Consider the following 26,540-nt stretch of genomic DNA (forward strand, 5'->3'; position numbering starts at 1 on the left):
TTCCTTTCAGTTGTCCCCTTCAATTGCCCCAAACCCCGTTTCATCCCAGACAGCTCAGGTTCGTGTGGAGATCCTGATCAGTCTGGGAGGGCTGGAGGCTCACTGCCCTTTCCTGAAGTCTACATTTCTGGCAGCTGTTGTCATGTCTACAGAGGGCCAGGGCCAAGTTCAAGTTAGGAGGAAGGGGATATGGAGAGTGGTGGGACGGAGAGGGAAGACACAGGAATCACCTTCTCTGAGTAAGGAAAATGACGAACAACTCCTAGGAGCCAAAGGCTAAACCTTTAAAGAAATCCATGAAAGTCGTAGATGAAAACTTTTGAGGATTTCTTGTCAAACCTTTATAAACTTGGGATGGGGTAATGTGTTTCTATCATTCAAATTTCATAAATCACAAAACCAAAGGTTGGCAAGTCAAACGATGTGAAAAATTCTGCATGGCAAAAAACTCTGCATTCGCAAATATAATAAACAAATATTTGCAGCCCATCTCATAGAAAATGGTGGATCTTCCTCATTGAGGAAAAAGCTCACACATACCAATCAGCAAAAGACTAAAAACCCATCAGAAAAGCAAGTAAAGGGTGTGAATTGATAGTTCATAGGATAGAAAGCAGAAGTGGCCCCTGACTATATAAAAGATATATTCAATCTCATTTCTAATAAGAGCAATGAAAAAATTAAAGCTACCCTGAGATACCATTTTCATTGATCAGATTGGAAAAAATTCAAAAGTGTAACAACATACAATGCTGATACATCTGTGGGAAATAGAAGTCTCTTACTTTAATGTTGACAGGTAAAATTGGAGAGCATTTTGGCAGTATATGTCAAAATTACAAAGGCATGTAACCTTTGACCCAGCAATAGCACCCTTAGGGATTTGCCTTGCGAACTTGTACAATAACATGCACACAATTTATGAATTGCCAGTGATTTAAAATAGCAACTATTTGGAATTTGTCCACATATCTACCAAGTGGAGAATAATTAAGTAAATTATGGTACTTCCCTACAGTTGAACATTACACAGCTGTAAAAAAGAATGAAGATGCTCTTGAGTAAATGATTTCCAATATATTATTTCCAATATATTATTATTAATATATTAAGTGAAGAAACTCTAGGTGCAGCAAAGTGTGTATAATATGCTACCCTTCCCATAAATTAAAGAGAAGATAAATAAATAAGTAAATGTTTATATTTGTTTTCTTGGCATTAAAAACACTCTGGGAAAGACTATAACAGATACCAATGAATTGATTAGCTCTCTCTGTGTGTATGTGTGTGTGTGTGTGTGTGTGTGTGTGAGAGAGAGAGAGAGAGAGAGAGAGAGAGAGAGAGGAGAATAACTGGCATTGAAGGGAGACTTCTCTGAATATCTTTTTGAGTTAATTAAGTTTTGAACTAATGCAATACCTATTCCAAAACAAAACCAAACCACTCTAGGTAAAAGACAAAGATATAGTGAAAAATCTACCCAAACCAAATGATGAGGTCATTGCTCCAATGGGCAGAGTGGAGCCTAGAACATTCCTTGCTTCTTCACTGGTACTGGCACCTTATCTGGGCTCTGAATGGCCAGTGCACAAGAATAGTGTAGCCCTGAGGGCTCAGTCCTTTCAGAACCTCCTCCTAACCATCCTGGGAAGGAGCCTGGCCCACCACTTGGAGCCTCAAGGAAGTCAACCTGGGAAATTTTTGCCTGGAAGTTCAGTCATGCATCACATAATGATGGGAACAGATTCTAAGAAAGATGTCATCAGGTGACTTTGTCATTGTGTGAACATCATAGAGGTATTTACACAAACCTAGGTGCTATAGACCAATCACTCAACATGGCCTCTTGATGCAACCAGGAGACAGTACACAGGGAGTATATGAGCTGCTGCCAGCAGAACACAGCCTCCTGTTTACACCAAATATTTTTCTTAATGAGTACAAGGAGTACAGTATAAGATAGCCATAAAGTATAGAGAAATAAATACGTAGACAACTTGTAGTAGGCGATTTTATTTATCAAGTATTATAAACTCTTCATAACTGTATGTGCTGTGCTTCTATGTGACTGATGGTGCAGGAGGTATGTTCACAACAGTGACACCACATGCATGAGAGTCATGCGTTACGCTACAGCAATGGCTACAATGTCCCCAGGCAAATGGAATTGTCCCATCACCATCTTTTGGTGTATGCGCCCCTCATTGGCTGAGTTGTTATACAATATATGAGTGACTGTGTTCTCATGTGGCTTATTCAGAGCAGACTCTCTTTCTTCACAGGTATCTCATAAGTCCTGAATAATGAGGTTCTGCACACAAGGGTCCCACACTTTTAAGTCATTTGAGAATCTGGGACTCTGGTTGGAAATTCTTATTTCCAACCACACATTACCCCTGTGTGGGTATCGTTAAGGGGACTTTGTCTACTGGAAACTCCAGAGAGAAGACCGACTCACCCACTGGGCTGAGCCCATCAGCCCTGGCTCTACACCTGGCTCTCAAGTTGGCCATTCTGTCAGGCCAAGAGATGCAGACCTGAAGAAAAGAGCCCAGGTCAGAGCAGCCTGCTTGGAGGGGGGTTGGGGCTAATGTATCTATTTAAAAAAAATTTATGTAACACTTAGAATATAAAAATACTTGGGGAATGAAACTGACCAAATTATATTGTTATATTGTGAGCATGTATAAATATGTAACAATAAATTACACTCTTGTGTATGATTATAATGCACCAATAAGGACATAAACTAAACGGAGAAAAAAGAATATAAAAATGCTGACCTTTCGGCTTTATAGATATTAACTCACTTGCTCCTCACAATGATCTTCGAGGAAAACGTTTTTAGCTATTCCCAATTTAAGATGAAGAAACTGACGCACAGAGGCCCAGCAGCTCACCCAGTGTCACCTAATGACATGGCAAGTCATCATTCCAAGCCAGGCTGCTAGCTGAGCACAGTGGTGCACACTTGTGATCCCAGCTACTCAGGAGGCTGAGGAAGGAGGATCACAAGTTTGAAGGCAGTCTGGGCAACTTAGACCCTGTCTCACAATAAAAAAATAAAAAGGGCTGAGGATGTAGGTTCATGGTAGAGTGCCCCTGAGTTCAATTCCCAGTACTGCAAAACAATACCAGGCAGCCAATAGTAACCATCAGTCTGTTGGCTTTTTATCTATTTATCTTTATCTACCTATTATCTATCTATCTATCTATCTATCTATCTATCTATCTATCTATCTATCTATCTTCTACTAACTTATTTTTTTTATCTATCTTATTCATCTATGTATTCATTGGTACTGGGGACTGAACCCTATGTCCCAGTTCTCTTTATTTTCTAATTTGAGACAGGGTCTCCCTAAGTCACTGGGGCTTTGGAACTTGCCAAGTTGATGTTGCAGGAGTGCACCACCATGTCCAGTGTGTCTGTCTCTCTGTCTTTCTTTTTCAAATTAAGATCAAATTTATATGACATAGAAATAACCATTTAAAAATACACCATTCGGTGGCATTCATTACATTCAAATGCTGTAACAACTGTCACTTTAAGCATGGGGTTCCAAATTGCAGTCATCACCCATGGAGGAAACCTCATATCTCGTTCCTCCTCCTCCACCCCTGACAACTTCTATTGTGCTTTCTGACTCTGTGGATTTGCTTGGTCTAGATATTGTATATAAATGGAATCATGTAATACGTGACCTTCTGTGTTTGATTTCTTTCACTTAGTGTGATGTTTTTGAGGTTCATCTGTGAGATGGCATAAATCAGTATTTCATTCCTTTTTAGAGCTGAATAATATTCCATTGTATGGATATGCTACATTTTGTTTACTCATTGATCTGTTGATGCTCTTTTGGTTTGTTTCCACCTTTTGATGAAATTGAAGTGTTCCTGTGAATATTTGAATTTCAACTTTCCTTAAACAATGGTTTTCAATTCTTTTGGGGATTATGCTGACTTATAGAAGTCAGATGTTTTTACCTTCATGAGTCTCTGTTCTTGGGACTGTCACCTCCCTGATGCTCTTATCCTCTTTGTGAGAAAAACACCCCAAACCCCAAACCCAAGACCAAAACATTGTCAGATCAGTAAGTAAGGAAAAGTATGTTTGGGGGAAGAAAATAGGGGGAAAAAAGACTAGTAATTTTTAGATACCAAGAAGAGATGGGCTGAGGCCATCGTCCTATTCAGACTTTGCAAGGTGGAATGGGAGCCTGCTGAGGCTAGATTCCATGGCCAGGAGCCTCCTAGGGCTTCTCTAAGCAGCTAAGATTCATCATTATTATAAACAGACTCCTGATCTCCATCCACCCCTGCAAATTCAGAAATAATGCTGTGCTAGAACATTGACAAAGGAAAGTGTAGCTTTCCAAGAGTGTGGATAAGTCCACCTCCTTTCTTCTGCCTCCCACCAAGTCTGGCAATCAAGAGCTCTCCTTCCATGTTCTACAAAGTTCCACTGCTATTCTTTCTACACTTGAGCTTTGTGAAGTTTGCCATTAGGTTGTATTTCATCTTTTTCTTTCCCTTGGGGGGCTAACTAATTCAAGTTCCTCTATGAGTCTATCTTAACCTCATCTAGAGTTTATAGTTGCAAGCCCTTTTTTCTTTCCTCCTCTTCCCCTCCTCATTTTCCTGCTCCTCCTCCTTCTCCTTTTTGTGCCTGGTATTGAACCCAGGGCCTTGAGAGTGCTAAGATGTGCTCTACCACTGAGTGGCACTCCTAGCTCTTGGTCTCAAGTTCTTTATGCATCTTATTCACCCCATAGCCAGAAAAAGACCTATTTAGGGTTTGATCAGGTTGGAATTAAGTCAGAGACAATCCCATTTTGTGTGTGTGTGTGTGTGTGTGTGTGAGCCTAGGGTGTTAAGGTTTGGATGTGAAGTGTTCTCCAAAAGCTCATGTGTGAGACAATGCAAGAACATTCAGCGGGGAAATGATTGGGTTATGAGAGCCTTAATCCAATCAGTGCATAAATCCCCTGATGAGTGTAGCTGAGGTGGGCAGGGTGTGGCTGGAGGAGGTGGGTTTTGGGGGGCATGCCTTTGTCAGCTATATATGACCTGAGACCTCTGAAACCCTGAGCCCCCAAATAAACTTTTTCTCTTCTAAAATTGTTCTGGTCAGGTCTTTTGGTCACAGTGGTGAAAAAGCTGACCAAAACACTAGAGCTGCTCTGCACTCCTGAAATTTCAAACCTTTGTTAAAAGTTTCTTTTCTTTATTCTCCTCCTTTTTCTTCCTCCTTTTTGTTTATTTTTTTTTTCTTTGCTCCTCCTCCATGATTTTTGTCCTCTTGACTTCTAGAACAAATCATACACGGGTGACTTTCAGGTCCAATCTGATCTGCTGATGTATTTTTTAAAATTTGTTCTAATTAGTTGTACATGACGGCATTCTAATTCATTGTACACAAATGGAGCACAACTTTTCATTTCTCTGCTTGTACACAATATAGAATTGCACCGTATGTGCAGTCATTCATGTATACCCAGGGTGATGTTCACTGCTGAGGTATTTTTATAAGTAGTGCTTTTAAAGAACATGAATGATCATTGAAAAATTGGAGAATTTTGCATTAAAATATGGTTATCTAGCTTCTCTCTAAGAAACTGTCAGTCTGGTCACACATAACTTGTGTTCTGTTGTGGAACACTCAGGGCTCCTGGGTGGTGGCCCTCAGTGGGCCTCCAGCTCACCAGAGATACACGCTCACATGCTGTCCATCTCCGACTTGATCCTTGTCTAGATTATCTCATTTATGTTACCACCCTGACCCCGCTACAGTTATATGCAGAATGGAGGAAAATTACTTTGAAGGTTTTGTGTAAAGGATTTCAATCTATTTTGGACATATGGCCTTGCACTTTGGTGACTTCCTAAGTCTAGCTTTGGTATCAATCAATGAACACATGCTTCAGCAATTCCCACTGGGGCCTCTCCTGTATAAGGAAGGTAGAAATTAAAGAAACATTGGTTAGAATTTCAGTTATTTTTACTTTAATTCTATACCTTTTGTTAACTTTTCAAGGTATTTAGTGACAAGTCATTTTGGTATGTAAAACACTTTATCAAATCAAGCCAACTGTTATTGTTCTTGGAGGGAAGAAATTGCTTTGTGGACACAAGGTTGTTTTACTGGAATGCCAACAGAAGAGAAGGAAAAACATTATTGCCCCAGACTATGAAAGTTCACTGTCATGAACTCAACATCTGCAGCACCCAAGGAATTAAAAAAAAAGGATCCTGAATTTAAAAAAAAATTAAATTTTAAATCTGGAAGGAGCAGAAAGAAGAGATGACAGTATTTTAGGAATGAAAGAGGGAAGAATTTTTTAAAAAATATTTATGTTTTACTTGTAATTGGACACAATATCTTTATTTTTCTTATTTCTTTTTATGTGGTGCTGAGGATCGAACCCAGGGCCTCACACGTGCTAGGCAAGCACTCTACCGTGGAGCCACAATCCCAGACCCGAGGAAAGAATTAAAAAAAAAAATGTTCTTGTGTATGTGTGAGAGTGTGTTCATGCACATTCCTCAGTGTGTGTGAAATGTGCCTATAGTCATGTGCTGCATAATACTGTTTTAGACAGACTGCATATGTGACAGTTGTTAGAAGAGCATATGGAGCTGAAAAGTTCCTGTGGCCTAGTATCTTTACCATTCCTGTTCTAGGTTTAGATACACTGATACATCTGGGTTACAATTGCCTGCAACATTATGTACATCACATGCTGTGCAGGTTTGCAGCCTAGGATCAATAGCTCACACCACATAGTCTGGGTATATGGCAGGCTGTATCTTCTAGGTTTGCGTGTATTCACACTATGATGTTTGCACAATGATGAAATCCGTTAAGCATGCATTTCACAGAACACATGCCTGTTGTTAAGTGAAGCGTGACTCTGTAACATGGGGGATGTACGCTTTGTGTATGAGAAAGGGAGAGTATAAATGTAATGGCTGTGTAGGATTCTATCATCATAATTATCTAGCCCTCTCTTCAGTAACTGGGAGTGTTTGTTACATGGCTGGAGCTAAATGAGGGAATGAAATAAATTGGATGCTTACAATTAAAAAAGGAAAGAAAGGGAAATAATATGTTCACATGTCATAGTAAGGCAATTTCTCTTTTAAGATACTTACAGAAGAAAAGCAATTTATTTTTATTGGTGCATTATAATTATATCAATAGTGAAGTCCATTATGCCATATTCATACATGCACATAACATAATTTGAACAATCTTGTTCCCTGGTCCCCTTGCTTTACTCAGCTGGTTTTCTTTCTATTGCTATTATTTGAATTAGTGAATTATAATCATACATAAAAGCAGGTATATTCACATGTGATCATCTCATAATTTGGCAGATTTTGTTCCCCAGGACTTCCCCCATCCTGCTCTCCCTCCCTCCTTCTTGATTCCCTTCCTCGACTCTTTTGGTTTCCCTTTTATTTTCATGAGATCCCTTTTTTATTCTTTTTTAAAAAAATTCTCTTTAGCTTCCACATGAGAAGAAACATTTGACACTTGACTGAGTTTGGTTTATCTCACTTAGCATGATGTTCTTCAGTTCCATCCACTTACCAGCAAATGACATAATTTCATTCTTCTTTATGGCTAATTATATGCCATATTTTCTTTATACATTCATCTGTTGATGGACACCTGGGCTGGTTCCATAATTTGGCTTTTATGAGCTATGGTACTATAACATTGGTATGCATGTATCTTTATGGTATGCTGATTTTATTTCTTTTGTATAACTACCAAGGGATGGGATACCTGGCTCATGGTGGTTCCATTCCTGGTCTTTTGAGGAAACTCCATACTGATAGGAAGAGCCATTTATGAAGCACTACTGTTATCAGCTCACTTTGGCTTCTCCATGGAGGTGTTGGTCCAGAGTCCTTTCACTCAGTTCTTTTTCATCATTAACACAGGAAATAGTATTCATTCAGAAGGGCTTATTGAGATCCTATTCTTTGCCTGTAATTGTTGTACACACTGGGGATATGTAGTGAATGAGAACCCCCAAGTGAGAGCAAGTTTGGTGTGCTCTGGAATAGAAAGCCACTGAGCCGCCCTGGAGCTTGGGTAGAGGCACAAGATGATATAGGTGGGCAGTGGCCTTAGTTAGTGCCCATAAACAGATTGTGGGGATAGCTCCACTATTTCTGTGGAGATAGGTACTAGAGAGAGAGAAAGTATATATATTTTTTGTTTATATATTAGAAATTAAAACTGAGAAGTTATGCAATTTTTAATTAACTAAAATAACATTGATAATGGGCTTATCATCAATAACATCAATTAATTAATAACATTAATAAACCCGTTATATATTATCATAATTACCTGATTTCTATAAAACACAACTATATTTTCCAAAGCAATAAAATTTTACTAAGAAGAGTGGCACCATTTTACAGTTTTGCAACTCTTTATAACGTTTGGCTTCAAAGAAGACAGCTAGACTCCCAAGTGTTGTGGTGCATTGTTTCAGTTGAAATATATGACACATAGCTATAAAGAGAAGTATTCAGTGGATAATTGTGGATAGCATGAAAAATGGACAATAGTAGTTTCTTAAAAGTGAGCTGCAGTATGAACCTGAAGCCACCTTACCCTTCTCTCACATCTGCTTCTGCTTCAGAGGAGCAAAAGACCAGGCACATCTGGAAAGCCTAGTGGGGTTGGGCTGCTTAGGCAGTCTTTGCTGACCCAAAGGAGCCTATCTTGTCACTGAACCCACAGTTTCACAGGAGGAGGAGCCAGTCCCCCAGTGTATAACCCAGCTTCAAAAGCAAGGAAAATGTATTCCTGTAATCTATATGGACCATATACCTCAAATATTTGGAAACCCAGATCCAAGAGTATTTGTCACTGTGACAAGAGACATCCCATAAGTAAAAGACTGGGAGCAGGAGAGGTTACACATTGGGTTGTTTGAGTTAAGGATACTGCAAGCTAGGGGCAGAAGCAGTGGCGAAGTGTTTGATGTCACTTGAAAAAGCACATGGTGAACTTTCTAGATCTTAGAACGTTCTATTCTAAAAGCCATCATATCCAGCAGAGAAATGGTCCAATCAGAATTGGATACTTTGGCAAAATATGTGGATGGAATTACAATTTAAAAGAAACAAAGTATTACTCAGGAAGAGATTAGCTAAAAACAGAATTGAAACCACCTCAAGGAACTTTCTACTCAGTTGCATTAATTACTTGGTTTTGTTACAATGTAACTTGGTCTTGTTGGCCACTTAGAAAAGAAAGACACAGTTGAGCAGATCTTTCAATGGTGACATATTTAATTATATGAGATAGAAATAATCACATTAGTAAAGAACACCACTGATTTCACTGTGAAAATTTTTAAGGATTGGAAAGTTGTCAAATTTACAGTGGTAGCAACTAGTTTTCCAGAATAGCATTTTTTTTTCTTTTTAAAAATATTTATTTATTTATTTTTGCACTACAATTCTTAATACACCATTATATCATACTTTATCATATCTCTGATTATATATAAGGTATGTTTGACCCCAAATTCACATCTTCATACATGTATTTTGTATAGTGATGAGGGTCTCCTTTCAGAATAACAATTTTTGATTAAGAAATTAAATTTTATCATTGGCAACGAATATTGTCAATTGTTTTCATTGAGTTGATAGGCTTTATTTTATTTTTGCAAAATTTTTTCTAAATATCTGTATCTAAATAAGCACAGCTTGATTGATAATCCCTCAAGTAAAAAATAGTGTTCCACGAAAACTTGTCTAGTTTAGTTTACAACTCAGTCACACATCTGTCTACCCTATTGTACCATATGAAACAAAGTGGTATATGTACAGCATGTAGTATTAAAAAACTATATAAAAGATTGAGATGAAATAAAATTAATAGCTTTTACTGTTTTATCAAAGACCTAAGTGAAACTGGCATTTTTTTTTTTAAAAAAAGAATACAGTGATAATTAGTAAAATTTGGTGTTATGTTTTGATTTGAATTAAGGCACCAGCTTTATCTATCTATCTATCTATCTATCTATTTATATTTGTTCTAATTAGTTATAGATTATAGTAAAATGCCTTTTGGTACTTCATATATAGATGGAGTATAATTTCTTATTCTTCTGGTTGTACCTGATGTGGAATCCCATCAGTTGTGTACACAGGGTAATAATGTCTGATTTATTCTACTATTCTTCCTACCCCCAACTTCCTCTCCTCCCTTCACTCCCCTCTACTTAATCTAAAGTAACTCTATTCTTCCTTAGTTGCCCATCCCTCACCTCTTATTGTGAATTAGCATCTGCATATCAGAGAAAACATCTGGACTTTATTTTTTTGGGGATTGGCTTATTTTGCTTAGCATGATATTCTCCAGTTTTATCTATCTAACAACAAATGTCATAATTTCATTCTTCTTTAAGGTTGAATAATATTCCATTGTGTGTGTATACCACAGTTTCTTTATCCATTCATCTGTTGAAGGGCACCTAGGTTGATTTCATAGTTTAGCTATTGTGAATTGAGCTGCTATAGACATTGATGTGGCTGTATCACTGTAGTATGCTGATTTTAAATCCTTTGTGTATAAACTTAGGAGTGGGATAACTGGGTCAAATGGTACCATTCCAAGTTTTCTGAGGGATATCCATACTGTTTTCCAGAGTGGTTGCACCAATTTACAGTCCCACCAGCAATGTATGAGTGTACTTTTCCCCCCACACCTTCGCCAACATTTATCGTTGCTTGTATTTTTTTGTTTGGGGGGTGGGTATCAGGGACTGAACTCAAGGGAACTCATCCACTGAGCCACATTCCCAGCCCTATTTTGTATTTTATTTAGAAACGGGGTCTCACTGAGTTGCTTAGTACCTCACCATTGCTGAGGCTGGCTTTGAACTCTTGAGCCTCCTGCTTTGAACTCTTGAGTCTCCCAAGCTGCTGGGATTCCACACATGCGCCACCACACCCGGCTTGTTGCTTGTACTCTTGATAATTGCCATGTGACTGGGATGAGATGAAATCTTAGAGTAGTTTTGATTTGAATTTCTCTAATTGCTAAAGAACATTTTATATATATTTGTTGATTGATTATATTTCTTCTGTGAAGTGTCTGTTAAGTTCCTTTGCCCACTTATTGACTGGGTTATTATTATTATTTTTTTGGTGCTAAGTTTTTTGAGTTCTTTATTTATTCTGGAGATTAATGCTCTATCTGAAGTTCATGTGGTAAAGATTTTATTCTGTTCTGTGGAGTCTCTCTTTATGTTACCGATTGTTTCCTTGGCTGAGAAGAAGCTTTTTAGTTTGAATCCATCCCACTTATTGATTCTTGATTTTACTTCTTGCACTTTAGGGATCTTGTTAAGGAAGTCAAGTCCTAGGCTGAAGGCACCAGCATTTTGTCATTGCCTTTGTACCATCAGTGCAAAGGTGAACACAGCGAAAAAAAAAATAAAGAACATCTTCGTATTATTTCAAAAATAGTTTTGACCGCATGGATACCAGTGGTCTATGGGTCATACTTTGAGAAACACTGTTATAAATTTCTGAGTGCCCAAATCCCATTAACATTATTTGTATTGCCTCAACAGCTATGTTGCTTTAGAAAAACAATCATGAATAGCCACATCTTGTTTTTTTTTTTTTTGTACAATTTCCATTTCCATTTTGCTGCACATGAGTGTGTATTAAATTCGCATTTCTTCCTTCACTTTTATCAAGCTGAGGCATTTTCTCCTGGTACCAATGGTGAAATAGGTTCATTTCATTTTAGATTCTCAAAAGTGGGATAGCGCTACGTCTGACATAAGACATATCTGAAAATATCACCACAAAAATGTCTGTAGGCAAATATTTCTTGTTTCATGTGATTACTGAATTTAAGCAGAATGTTCTGGGAGTTCTGCCATAGGTGATTGACATCTGGTAAAAATAAGGTTTTTCAGTATTCCATTTTTCACAACGGTGGGAAAGGCATCTAGAAATAGAGTTCCTGAATGTGTTAAACTCTGAGGCATTAGACCTCTGTTTCCTAGACTGTAAAACAAATTCTCATGATGACAACCATAATTCTTCACCCTGTTAGGAAAGGAAAGCAGAAGTGTGCCCATCCCCAGGAGTTTGTCTTGACTGACCCTCTGTGAATTTATAGTAGAATAATTTAGAATGCTAGGGGGAGTCTTAAAGGGACAAGGATCAGTATCAGGCCAATATTTTCATCATCTCTTCAAAATCCTGTGGAAATGTGAGGACCTTAGACATGGACTCTCACATCCGAAAGCAGAGCTCACTAGGACAAGAAGGGAGACCCTGGCACTTAATGAAGAGCCCGGGACTTCTATTTTGGGAGGTCATTCATGTTTCACAGCAATCCTAGAGTGCTGGATTGGGTTCTAGACATCACATCTTGGGTTTTTCATCTATAAATGGAGGTGGCTGGGTTAGAGGACTCCTAAGATTTCTTAGCAATCAATTCTAGGGATGACTGTGATTGTTGACAGGGCCCAGGAAGAGCCCAGATGACTTCACAAAACTTTTCATCACAACCTCTAGGCGGCGTGCCAGGCCTCCCTATAGCTTTAAAACATTGCCAGTTCTTCAGCATTTCTGTTACTGGGAATCTGAGTTCTTAAGTGGAACAGAATTTACTACTTAGGGAAGGGACCTGAGGCTGAGCTCACAAAGGAATAAGAAAAAGCAGATATTTCATAGGTAAAAGAGGAACATGGCTAAACTTATCTAGAAAGATTGAAAAGACAGATCCCAGGTGTGATATGAATCTAGAACTCAAAACTACCAGTAAAATTGGAGAAGAGTTTCGGTGGGGTAGGAGAGAAGTAGAGATTCATAGCTGGTCTGAAAAGGAGTCCATTGTTTGTCTAATTCAGCAACATTGATCCAGGAACATGCTAGGTATTGGTAAAGCCAATGAAATAGATATGATTGGATTTAGTCATGTGGCCAGCCAGCCAGTAACCAGGTGGTTAATGTAAAGTGTTAGGAGAGTTATGAAGGGCCAAGTTCAGACAGATGACACTGCCTAAGCAGGGGGTTGTAACCAGGTCTGGGGGTCAGAGAAGATTTGAAGATGCAGACTAGAAGGATACGTAGGAATTAGGAAGCGAGGAGGTGGGTTGAAAGCAGTGGGGAGGGAGGAGAAAGGTGAGTGGGGGGTGTCACTGTCAAGGAAAGGCATCTGAGAAACCTGCAGGGGATGGGGACATGTGTCCTGGGAGGTGGAAGGAAGCTGAGTGTGGCTGTTTTACTGAATGAGAGACAGGTGTGTAAGAAAGATGGCTGGGGCTTTTGGGTGGGGTCCGTTTAGGCTAAGGAGACAGAACTCCATCTTAACGATCAGGGGAATCATTGGAAGGCTTTTCGTAGGGGTTTTGGGGGAGCTCTTTCCAGCTGGTTGGTGAATACATTAAAGGGGAACGAGAAGGTAGGCTGTGGCACCAGTGAGTGGGTGGTTGAATTCTTCCAGGTGAGACACGACGTGGACTGAAATGGTATGGTGAGAATTGAAGTGAATTGAGAGATATTTAGAAGGTAGTCAGATTGGGTTTTCAAAACTGTGGCTTCACTGACAAATAAGCAGAGTTAATAATGTTGTGTTCCCCTCCAGCAACACAGATAAAAGTGGAGGAATGAATACTTCCTTCCCGGGACCTCCTCTCTCTCTGAATCTGATTGTTGTACCTGTGTGAACAGGCAGCTGTAGAGACCTACCTCTCTACCTCAGGGGCCCTGTTTTCTTCACAGCTAAAGTACTCTGGCATTTTCAGCCTCATTGAAGAAAGAGATAAAACTCTAATTGGCTAGTAACCAGAGACTTGGATTAATGTGATGATGTCTGTTTCCAGGGAATGGTTGCAAAGGTTTCTCAACTCCATTTAAGAAACTCTTTCTTCTGTGATCTGCTGTTTTTTTGCAGCCCAGCTGTTTCCACCCGAGAAAGAGGCAGAGCAAGTTTGCCATTCAGCGCCTTGCACTGGGAGAAGAGAATGATCCTCTCCAAGTAGGAGAACGAGCCTCACTGCTTCCAGCCAGGAAGCATGGTGCAGCTTCAGAAATGGGTAAAAGCACTCAGGACTGGTGTCCAGGAGGGGTGCCATGTCAGAGGGCCAGTGACTGAGATTCCATCAAAGGTTTTCCATCAGGTTCTGGATATGCTGCTCATTGTATTCCTGGAATGCAAGATTAGCTGGTCTCTACTCAGAGACCCTGGAACCCTGTTCTAGAGCAAACTTGAATCTGCTGGAAATGTGGTCTGGGGATCCTCAGGGGGGTGGGAGTACCTCTCTTCCCTGTGGAGATTTCATTACAGTGGAGCATGATAGGTAAGCAATAAATGTAATATTATGACTCTTTGGGAGGTCTCAAACCCCCAATTTCAGCCTAATCCACTTGGGAGAATGCATTGCTCTCTCTTGACATCAAGTGTGGCAAGGAAACCTGACCTCTGGGGGCATACATGCTGTTGTAGGGAGAATCTGTCCTGTTCCTGACCTGGGTAGAAGGTCAGCAAAGCCAATGAATGCATCAAATTACCAATGTCCTATGCAAATGACAGAGTAAAAGAAAAAAGAGGAGATTAAGATGACTTTATAGAGTTCCCTGTTCCCAATAATTTATCTTCATAAATGATTTTGTTTGTTTCAGCTATCCTTTAAATTCAGTCCAGAATTCATAAATATATATTATAATTTATATATAAATTCTATATCCACGTGGGTAGGATCATCACCCCAGTGCTAGAAATTGCTAGTCGAAATGATGGGAAGGCATCCACTGAAGCATTGTTTGACTACTCTGGATAGAAGTCGCCTTATTTGTGTTTTTCCCATCAAAAATGTAGAGAGAAGCCTGTGGTTATTTCTTTGGAGGGTTGGAGTTGTAGCTCACAGAGGGAGAGGTGCTAGAAAATTCTCAAGTGGTAAAATGATCAGGCAAAGGACTAGTGTGCTTCAGTCATGTGAGTGAAATCCAGGCCCCAGGGTGGGCTCTGCTCTGCTCTAGTCTGTTCCTGACCTTTGATGCATAGGATTTCAGGGCTTAGTTCATTGTCAATGAAGCGGGCACTTACTCAACCTCTTCCTGTGTTTGCTAATAATTATCACCCAGTTCATGATGGGCCCTGCAACACTCCCACTTCCTTTAATTAATTTGTTCTGTATTAATTATTGGGGCATTTTGTTTTAGAAAGGTGATGACTAATGCAGCCCAGCAGGTTCAGAACTGCCCTGTTGGCATTTGACTGACAAGGGCGTGGTCTCCCAATTCAGCCCGATGTGTTCAGGAGGATGCATCATGCTCCCTTGACATCAGGTGTGGCAAGGGAGCTGGTGCTTGCCAGGGAGCCTGACCTCCTGGGGCAGAGATCTTGTCAGAGCCACTGAGTCAGAGAGGTCAGTTCTGTCCATGACCTGCATGCAAAGAGAGAGAAGCCAGTGATGTTGAAAACCCAGTGCAGGAGAGCAGCCTCTGAGACAAAGTACTATGTGACCTTCAGACTGGAAAATTCAGATAATTGGAGGATCCTAAAGCATTCTTCTGGGATACAGAAAAAAAAAAATCTTCATGGGATACAAGTGATATTGCTGCTCGTTTTTTTCTTGGTGTGCTTTTCTCTTGAGTGCTTTCCTGAAGCTGTTTTTTTTTTTCCTCTCTCATAATAACTGCTTATGATTTTTCCTGGGGTTTTGTGTTTTATCCCAACATTGTTCCTAATCCCTACTCAAAATCCTATGAAGTTTAATGTTGTTGGAACCACCGTCCTGTGTGTCGAGCAACAGAGATGTGTTGTGTGTTCCAACATGGAAGAGATTCCTGCATCTAGACCTCTCACCTAGGATATTCTGTGCCATTGGGTTGTGCCCTTCTCAAGACCAGGGAATAGGCCGTATTTATCTTCATAATCCCAGGCCTGGGAGAGAGCTGTGCTCACCAATAGGAAGCAAGTGACTACTTCTTAAAGGAACGAACAAATGAAGGAATGAATAAAGCATGGATCTCAAACCACCCAGAGTATTCCAACAGCCTCCCAATTTGTCCCCTTTCCTCCCTAGGCACAGCCTGTCCTGCTCTTGTCTATCCTTTGGGGAAATGCTTCCTGATCTCAATTCCATTGTGTCACTTCCCTCTTTAAAGTTCTCCAGTTGAATTCCTATCCCCAGAAAAATAAAGCTGTAACTCTTTGGCTTGGTACACAGGTTCTCCCTGATCTTGTCCCCATCCTTCTCTACCCCTGGGTCAGTCAGCTCTTGCCACTTTCTCATTGCTACTCAGTAGTAGATCCATGTGGGAATTTTTAAGTATGTGATGAGGTTTCACACTTTTACATCTGTTGTTGTTCCCTGGATTAACAGGTTCTGTACTCTTTTTTTTTTTTTTTTTTGAGCTCCTTGTGAACTTGCTCAAACATCCCTGCCCCTGTGAGAGCTCCCTGACTCATGCCCACCCCAGTCATTTCCTCCATCCTCTTCCCTTAGTGCCTACCTATCAGAACCAGCTCCATGTGATAACTATTATTTGCTTTCACGGCAGTTCTGTGCTGTTGGATTATGCCTTCTCAAGGCTGGGAATAGGCCTATTCATCTTCGTAATCCCAGGCCTTGGAGAGAGCTGTGCTCACCAATAGGAGGCAAGTGACTACTTCTTAAAGGAATGAACAAATGAAGGGACGAATAAAGCATGGATCTCAATCCAGCCTTTGCTCCAATAAACATGTATGTTATCTAAGAACAAAGTTTCTCAATTTTTAAAAACCCACACCCTCCTTTGAGAGTAAACATTAAAAATCTTTTTCCTTCTTTAATGCTATTGAAAGTTCAAAATAAATCAAATATTGTTATTAAACCAAACCAAAGCAATGGGGTTTAAATATGCTTAGTCAACCTGTGTATGCTGCAATCTTTCTGCCTTGGGAATCATCAACTTGCTTCGGCCCCTGCTGTGTGACTCCAGTCGGATCCCTGAAGGTCAATTGACTGTGAAGTCAGTTGTCTTTAGGCTCTTGGACAATTGGTAGTTGCCTTTATTTCTGCAAGGGGCCCCATTTCAGAGCAAGAGCTCCTAAGGTGAGGGAAGTTACCATGTCTCTCTGACTTCTACAAGCAAGGTCCTGGCCAAATTTTCCAGCTGAACATTCTTTCCCATAGTCACACAAAAAGGTACTTTCAGAACTTCTTTGGGTATAGAGCACACGATTCCATGAGCTAGAGTTTATTTCTCATAACAACCTCCATTTCTTTACACTAAGTCATTCCCCTCCTGCCTGCCTGAGACTGTGGAAGAAAACCAGCCTCATCTTGTGCCCAATAGATTATTACTTTAGTGAAGAAACGCTGTAGAGTGATTCGTTTTGGTGGTTGGCCACATTATGATTATGTGCGTGTGTGGTTGGGATGGGATACAGCATGGGGGATGTTCAGTTGGCCTGGGGAGTCATTTAAACTGTCCAGATTTGTGAGGTAGAGAATGGAAGGAAGGAGGGGTGAGTTCTAATGCCAAAGTTAGTTCAGAGCAGTAAGAGTATGATTAGGAATCAACATGATTGGACAAAGTACAGGCTGGAAGAGGGCAATGGCAGGTGGAGTAGCTGAGGGTGGAATTCACAATGAGCTCAGCAGAGATGGGCTGAACCCTCATAGAGTAGGTGGCAGAGAGTTCCATTGTCAGAATGCAGTTGAGGATGCTGGGTCTGGAGCAGAGCCCCAGGTTCTGGGAATCCAGGGGAGGAGATAGGGACACGTGGATTGGCCCTGACAAGAGTCCTTCTTAGGGATGTTCTGCCTAAAGCTGGATTTGAAGGTACAATTCAATCTCTTCCAGAATGGATCTCATATCCTATAGTCTTAATTTTCTAGAAAAATTCATTAGTCCAGCTCAGACATTTTGTACCTGGTCCTACTGAGATCCTCCCTGCATCCTTCCCCTTATGGCCTTGGAGGAGCCCTCAACTCTTGATGATCTTGTACACACCTTCTGGTTTGCCTGACTTTCTCCAGATAGTTACCCTCAGAATAGACTAGAACTTAAAACAAAGTAGGAGTAGCCAGATCCCATAGGTCTGGTCACTGGCTCTACCTTAGTCGAGCTGGGCCTTGATTTTCCTCTTCTAGAACATGGCCAACATGCCAATTCACCTCCTCTGAGCTGTCCAGTTAAATCCTACTCTGAGTTCCCAGGGAGTGCAGTGCCCTACAGCTCTCCAGGATGCAAATTGGTAATTTTTATTTTTTGCCAAGCCTCTCACATCAGCTCTAGTTTCATAACCTCAGTCACCCTTCCCTCTCCCTCCCTTGCTGCACGTACAGAACCCTCCCCTCTAGCCCAGATGCACACCTGCAGGAAAAATTGGCATGGACTCCTTCCCATCTGTCACCGCTTCAAATAGCTCGAGTGTGCTGATGACAGATAAAGTAATTGCAGAGAATAAGAATGACTTAATATTTGATGTGTTAAAATAATTTTTTAATGCCGTGCATTTGTATAATTTATAGCTGGAATCCACAGTTTTCATCTTTCTTCCCACTTCTTGCCTGGTTGCTCTATAGTGGTGGGAACATTTGCTCCATGTCTTGTGTTTTTTGCTTAGTGTGGTCACAGGGAGGAAGGGGGAACATTCATCAACAATGCCTGCTGATTTCTTCCTCTCCAGGGCCTCTTTCAGTTCTTAGCATGTCGAGGTGCTTAAAAATATTTGATGAATGCATTATTAAGTAGCAGTTTGGGACTCACCTAACAAATATTTATGGAGTGCTCATGTGTGCCAACTAGCATCCTAGGTAGTAGAATATCACAATGAACAACAGACATGGCCATGCCCTCAAGGAGTTTAGAGTTTGGTATTGAAGATAGACATTAAATGAATAAAGAGATGAGGAGGGGAGGAAAGGTTTTAAACAGGAAGGTGACATGATCTGATTTTTCCTTCTAGAAAGATGTGTTGAGGCCAGAAATAAACTGGTGGCCAACATGAGGGTGGGCTGGGAATAAGGCCAAATTGAAGGTGGAGACCTCTATCAGTTCAATTCTTAGAGTTCATCCTGGCTCAGATCTGGCAATGAAGGGCATGAAAGACAATAGAAAAAACAGGGCCATTCCCTCCTCTGAGCTGTCCAGTTAAACCCTACTCCAAGTTCCCAGGGAGTGCAGAGCCCTACAGCCCTACAGGTCTTGGGAATCAAACCCAGGGCCTACATACATGTTGGGAAAGTGCTCTACCACTGAACCACATCCCCAACCCTAGGTCTGCTCTCTTTAAAAAGGATTTTCAAACATCAGAGAGAAAATTCTCAGCTGGGAACCTTTGTACTCTTTGCTACTTAAATGCCTTGTCACCTACAGGTGTGTTTCATCTTGCACTTACAATGAAGGGCAGATGAGAAGAATAGGGCCTTCAAAGGTGTGTCTGAGATGTTACTCCCTTCTTTCTGTGATGTCCCATCCCCTTCCCTGATCTGAGGTCTTCTCTTTGTAGAATTTCCACAGTTACCAGAGATGTGCTTGCTCCAGCTTGAAATTGGCCATGAGGGTCATATTTATACCAAGGAAATCAAAGAAATGCTGCTATAACTCAGGGCTTTTATTTTCCCTGGAAAGCTGGTTGTTAAACATTTACCAGCATACCACCACCTGCCACTCCACTGTGAACCTAGTGGCTCCTCACAGGTTAAAGCCCTAACAGGTAGTGAGGGACTTCTGTTTTGGCTACAGCACTGAGGTGGCTAATTCCCTTGCTCACCAAGGCTATAACTTCTACCCGTTAGTTTTCTAGGGTATTTTCAGTTCCTAGTGCAACAAAAACAAGGGTCCTGAAATGAGGGGTGGTTGTTTCTGTCTTGTAGAAAGAGAGGGACAGCCTTTCTTTTGTCCTGCATCTGCCTGCAGGTTGCCATTCTGTACTTGTACTGGTGTGCACCCTCCTGGCTAGGCCACTCTTTGGTCTGTGGGATGACTTCCAGATCTTCCTCTAATCCCTTCTCCATTGCCCATTGAGGTGGTTATATATTGGAAGAGAGAGAAGGGGAAAGTAAGACAAATTAGTTTTTGCTCATTCATTACCCTCTGGAAGATGCCCAATAGATGACATAATCAACTTGGTGTGATGGAAGTCCTGTGGACATGGAAATCGCAGACCTGGACTCACTCCATGCTTTCCCACTTTCCAGCTAGGAGACCTCTGAATGTTCCTCCATGTCTTTGAAGTTCCTTATTCCTGTTTCAGCTGGGATGGTAATCACACCAAACACAGAAGGCTATTCTAAGACCCATGTTGGAAACTCATCAGCATATACCAATTCTTTCCTTAGATATATTCTGGAGCTATAGTGACCTTTAAATGTATAAGTTCACATGTTTACTCAGAGAGATAATGGAGGATATGTTATGAGGACATACAATCCTAACCTTGCCCACACTGACGTAGGAACAATGCCAATGTCTCTATCTAAGCATAAGTATCAGCTATAGTCCAAGGACAGTTTGATGGGCATATCCATCTCCTGGCCTCTGAGAGTCAGGACTGCATTGGATGAGATGGAAGTTGTCAAAATGTCACTGGATTTGGTGATCAGGGTAGGACTATAGGTGTTTTCTTGTAACTCTGTTTTTATCCTTTGTGTGAAAATAATTTAATTTGTGTAGCAGAGTCATCTGTTCTACAGGAGGTTGTCTTTTATGAACTTCCAGTGGGAGCAGGGAGGAAGGAGAGGAATGGGCTTATGGTCTCAGACCTGAGGTCATCTCTGCTTCAGGAGAAGGGCTGATGCTCGCTGAGGAAGGTACGGCCCCCTTGTTCCGAATACTACATCCCTGTCTTCCCAAGATCAAGTGTATAGCTTTCTAATGGGTTCTAGGAGCAAAGCAACAAAACACATGTTATCCCAAAGCAACATGTCATCAGAGAATTAGGACAGGTGCCATCATTTAGCTAACTCATCACATTTTACCACCAAGTAAAGATGGGAAAAGAAGAAACAGGTCAAGATCTCATCACTCAGGGATTTGCAAGTGACTCATGTCAAAACTCTTTCATTACCATCATTTCTGATTCGTCCAATCTCTTGTCATATTCTTCCACAGCCCCCTCCTGATGTCTTCATTTTTCATTTGAGACACCCTCCCAAGGGCTCATTCCATGAACTTTCCAGATTATGTCACCTGTTCAGTCGGTTGGTGGGCACAAAATCCTTTTCTTACCCAAGCTCTTTAAGGCTCACAGGGAAACCATGACTGGGTAGGGGCATGGAGCACTTCCACTTCTGATTAGAGTTTTATGAGGGAAATATGCTTTCCCCAAAGTCCTCTTTGGGTAACTAGGCATTCTCAAGTAGGCATGAAAATTGTAGATTCTGCTCTGGGCTGGTCCAATGGAAAATAAGAGTTATGGTGGCTAACATAAAGGGATTATAGAAGTGGAAGGCTGGAGAATTCAGTCCTACTACTGACATCAGAATATGTAGACAAGAAATTCACAGAAGAAATACAAAGAGCTAACCTACAGTTACAAACATATTCAACCTTTCATATATATATATAGGCTAGAGATGTGGCTCAGTGGTTAAGCACTCCTGGGTTCAATCCCTGGTACAAAAAAAAGGAAAGAATTTTATGTGGAGTTGTGTGTATGTATTTAGAAATATACCAACCTGTTCAGAGTAGATACATCTGGGAATCGAGATTAAGGAAGAGGAGAGTGAGGAGTTATTAATTTTTACTTTGTGCTATTGTTTGAATTTTTGTAATAAAACCTTAATAGATTCAGGTATTTACAATACAGAAGGTAACATACCCTGGTTCACTAAGAACTAGGAAACCCTCATGTAGCTCAGAGCATGGTCTGGCAGGGACCAGTGGCTACAGGGGTAGGATGCAAGCTGGGACTTGGAATCATATCTGCTCCTGGATGAAAATTGTTCAAGGACAGTTTGCAGATCCTCCAGGTCCTTTCCATCCTAGTAACAAGGTTAACACTAGGTACTGAGGCTTCTGCTTTTTGTGTGTGGGTGTGGGTGGTGCTGGGGAATTGAACCCAGGCCCTCACATATGCAAAGCTTAAGCTCTATTACTGACCTACATCCCCCAGCCCACCTGCTTACACATTTTTGTTGAGGAATGGAGGAGAAATCTGGATCAAGCAGTGCTAGATGCCAGTCCTAGAGAAATTGGGATTCCGTGGAGTGATCAAGTTGTGAAGGCAGGGAACCAGTCTCCAGAGGCGCACACAGGAGCAAGGTAGCAGGACCTCGAGCGGCTGTCATCAAAGGTAACCAGTACCCAGGGTAAGGCAGTGTTTCCAGCCAGTGTGTTCAGATTGACTCCAGCGACAGGTTGGGGCCTGGTCTGTATCGGGGAGCCTGATGACCCCAGTTGCAGAGAAGCAGAGCTGCAGATTCTGGCAGGGATGCAGAACCTACACCATGGCGGCCTGGAGTGGATGTAGACGCCCTGCACTTGCGGCTTCAAAGCCTGCTGGGGAGCTCCGGTGCGGCTGAACAGTGCGTGCGTGAGGTCTGTTCCCATTCCGTGTGCAGACAAGCTGCTGGTCAGGACCTGGCCAGCAGAGTCCAGTGAAGTGACCCAGGAGTGGGACAGCGCTGCAGCACTGCTCAGCCTGGCAGGAGGTGGCCTTGGTAGGCTGCCCCACCATGGAGGCAGGGTGCCAAGGCCGCCTCTTTGCTGCTCTGTTCATTGTGTCCCAGCCACAGGCCTGGAGGAGTCAACTGAGTGGAAAGTCAATAAAACAAGCTGGCGTTTCTCCCCCTGGCGCCCTGACAGCCTCGGCACCGTGGGAACCCTTATCATGGGGACAGGACGGGCTCCAGGAGGCTGCTTGAGGAGCAGGAGCTCCTGCTGTCAGCTGCCCCACAGTGTCCCGCCTGGCAAGTTTTGGCAGCCCGCTGGCCGGGAGGGAGGTCACCGTAGCTTCTCTTTGATGCAGCCCCCTCCACCCTTCACCCTCCCCCTCAGCAGCTGTCTCCGCTCTCCAGATCACCCAGCTGCAGAGGAGGCTGGTAGAGAGCACTGGTGAAGGAGTCCTGGGAGGAATTCTGAGTCTGTGTGGCCCAAGGCAGGTCATTAACCTCTCTGAGACTCTGACTGCACACAAGTTGTGAGCCTGTGAGACAAAAGAAGTAATGGCAAATGTTTAGCAAATTCTTCTGTAGTCTGAGGCACTGTGGCCCCTGTAGCATTCAATACGGTGTACTTATTTATTATCTTGATTTTCTGTGACCCCAACTAAAAGAGGAATTTCACAGAGAACGTTTTTGATACAATTTGTTTACTGTGTTTAGAACAGTGCAGGCATGGTAGATGCTCAGAATTATTTGAGGAGTGAGGGAGCAAACGAATGGGTGTCTCATTTAGTCCTCAGGTTAACCTTATAAGATGCACATCATTAGCATCTCCATTGTAGAGGCAGAACCTTGAGACTAGGGGAGGACAGAAGATGGTGTGTTAGGGCTGGCCTCCAAACCAGGCAATTTAACTCCAGCAAGTGGTCTGCTTGTACTCTGAATAAAACCACGTACTCATCCCTGGAAACATTGGAAGGAGCTGTCCAAATGTAAGGTGTTTCCGTGATGGCACTTCACTCACCTGAGGACGTGAACGTCAACTTTGGGTCTGTATGATCCTGCAGCTCCTCCCTCATCCTTTGAGCCTTCCACCTCCCCATTTTAGGTAGCACAGTCAACTGTTAACTTTTTGCTGACACACATTTTGTACGTGATCCATAGCCAATCTTTAATCCATGGCTGATTTATTCTGACCACCCAGCACATTCTCTGCCTCCTCCCTCCACACAGTGAGCTGGTGGTGAGTGTGCTGGGAAAGTTATCACTCATTTTATGACCAGCCCAAGACACCGTGCCCCGGAGTGGAAGCCTTGTGAGGAGCATGCTGCATTCCAGGGCCAGAGTTCAAAGGCTTCTGTTGCTAAGATATATTCCCATGTCTGTCTTCGTTATCACTGTTACCTAAGAATTACTTGGAAATCTCATAGAAGATGTACTAGCAGGTACTCTGTTTCTATCCCATTATTCACTTCCATTTTTCATCTGGCTCTGTATTATATTGACATGTCCTTCACCTATATCTGACTTTACCTCTGCTGTCCCCCAGCCAGGGCATAGATATCCTGATTGGGAACCAGGGGAGACTGAGGAAGGAGGGAGGGGGAATGGTTGAATAAGAATATGGAATTATAAATGGAGAATGGAGAAAAACCAGAGTTGTCCACCCCCTCCCCACAAATTCTCTGTTAAGCACCCTATTTCTGCTGCTCTGGAAGACTTGTTGCTTCCTGGATAGTCAGAAAACAAGGATTTCTCCTGGGTAAAGAGTCTGAGAGCACAGGGAAGGCAGGAGAGTAGAAGTAGAGCTTTCTGCCATTGCTACAAGGATGGGGTTGACAGCCTCTGTCTTCCTGGGGGCAGGTGGTCATCAGGTCCCTTCCTGAGGGGATGTTCAACATCAGAGACAAAGGGACAGTGGGAGAAGAAAGAAGAACCACAGATTTTGGAGTCAGCCTGGTTTTGAGTTCAGATGCCACCCTCTCTTAGCTGTGCAATATTGGTCACTTAACATCTCTGAGCCTCAGTTTCCCCATTTGTAAAATCACACTTTGCAGAGTCACTGTAACAATCAAATGAGATGGCCAATAAAGTGCCCTACAAACAAGGTGTATCATATAAGCTATTCTGACTGCCAAAGAAATGAAGAAAATTTATGTACTAGCACTTGCCTTAGAAGGAAATGATTTGTTGGAGAAATACTTTGGTCTGGGCTTCAGAAAAAGAGGCTGAAGTTTCAGGATGACCTGGGATGGGAAGAGTGCACTGCACAGGCACGGGTAGGAAGGCAGTGAAGGGCTTTGGGGTGCTTCAGTTGAAACCACCCCAGGGCACCTTCCCCTAGTCAGTTTCTCTGAACTCACAAGATGGTTGTGGGTAGGTAAATTTTTTCTTTGAGGTGGGGCAGACCAGAAGTACAACGCACAGATGAGCTACCTGGAGTCAAGAAAATCACCCAGAGGTAAGCACAGGAGTTCATAAAAATTGTCAGAAAAACCTGGGACTCTCATAGGTCAAGGGGTTGGGGCACAGATCAAGTAAAGAGAGTTTTTGTGGGCTAGGAAGTTACAATGACCATCTGTTTACTCTACTTTTTCTTCATCTTCCTCCTCCTCCTCCTGCTCTTTTTCCTGCCCGCCTCATCCTTCTTCCTCTTCCTCTTCAGCATCCCTATTTAGTAGGGAGAAACAGGTTCAAATGAAGTACTTTGCTCAGTCAAGGTCACATGGCACCAATGGTGACAAGACTGGTTTTAAGTTTCCTGAGCCTGCTTCCAGTCCATGGCTGTACCCTCTGAGTCAGACCACCTGTCCATCATGAAAGGCTTGTGGTCTCAGGTAACAGATGAGGATATTAATCTCATAGGGCTTGCACAATCTGCTCAAGGTCAGACCTGGGCTTCATGCAGGGCCCTCAGATCGGCAGGAGATTTCATCAGGGACCTGGCCCCTGTTGTGGCCTTCAGGGCTGAGGGGAGCTGTTTTGCTTTCAGACAAATTACTTCATTTATCTGGGCTAATCACTCCTACTGATCCTGTCTGCTAGTTGTGCTAAAGTGTCCCCTCTCTGCAAGTGAATTAAGGATTATGGAGACAGAACTGGGCACAGGACCCAGGAGTTCTGCTCTCACACTTCATGGCTGCACCTGTTTCATTCTTTTGGCGCTCGGTTTCATTTGGTCACACTTCAAAGCATAAACTCACATAAAAAGGCTAAATTTAGCTTTAATCAAGTAATTGTTGAACACTATATCATCCAACGATCATTACCAGCTATAATTATTGATGACTAAGATGGAAGGCCCTAGAAGAGAGAAATCAGTTACATAATTGAACCCTCACGGAGGTTTTAAAAGATAATCCTGTGTGTGTCCAATTGCCTCCTTATTTCAGAAAGCTTAACACCTGTATCAGATGTCCTCTCAGATGCCGTAGAAACCCCATTGGCTATGGAGATAAGGCTGACCCCAGAATGACTGTGGGCGGGGGGCAGAGTGGGGCGGGGATGAGGTGATGGGGATCTTCCCGTGCCATTGAGATCGGAATTTATCTGTCTAAATTATACTATAACTGAATTATTTATCCTAGAGCAAGAGAAACAAAGAAAGGAGATGAAGAAAAGAGAATGAGGAAGCCCCTCCTGCCCCCATCTCCCGTCTCACTTTAAAAGAAGACAAACCACAGAGGGGGAAAGTATGAGCCACAGGGCCTTGGTCTTGCTTGCACAAACAGATTTTAGGTGATCTGGAGCAAGTTTTTAGAACTTGAGAGATTTTTGCCAATTAGTTCATTGAGGGGAATGACTTAGTGATTGTCAAATACCCATCAGCCACCCTGTGGGTCTCTGTCATGAAGAGAGAAGTTTGTTAACCTAGTTAATCCTGGGTTCTCTCTAGCTTACATTGTTTCTGTATTCTGAGCACAAGTAGTGTCC

The sequence above is a fragment of the Callospermophilus lateralis genome, chromosome 2 (genome assembly GCF_048772815.1).
Source record: "Callospermophilus lateralis isolate mCalLat2 chromosome 2, mCalLat2.hap1, whole genome shotgun sequence".
Taxonomy (NCBI): Eukaryota; Metazoa; Chordata; class Mammalia; order Rodentia; family Sciuridae; genus Callospermophilus; species Callospermophilus lateralis.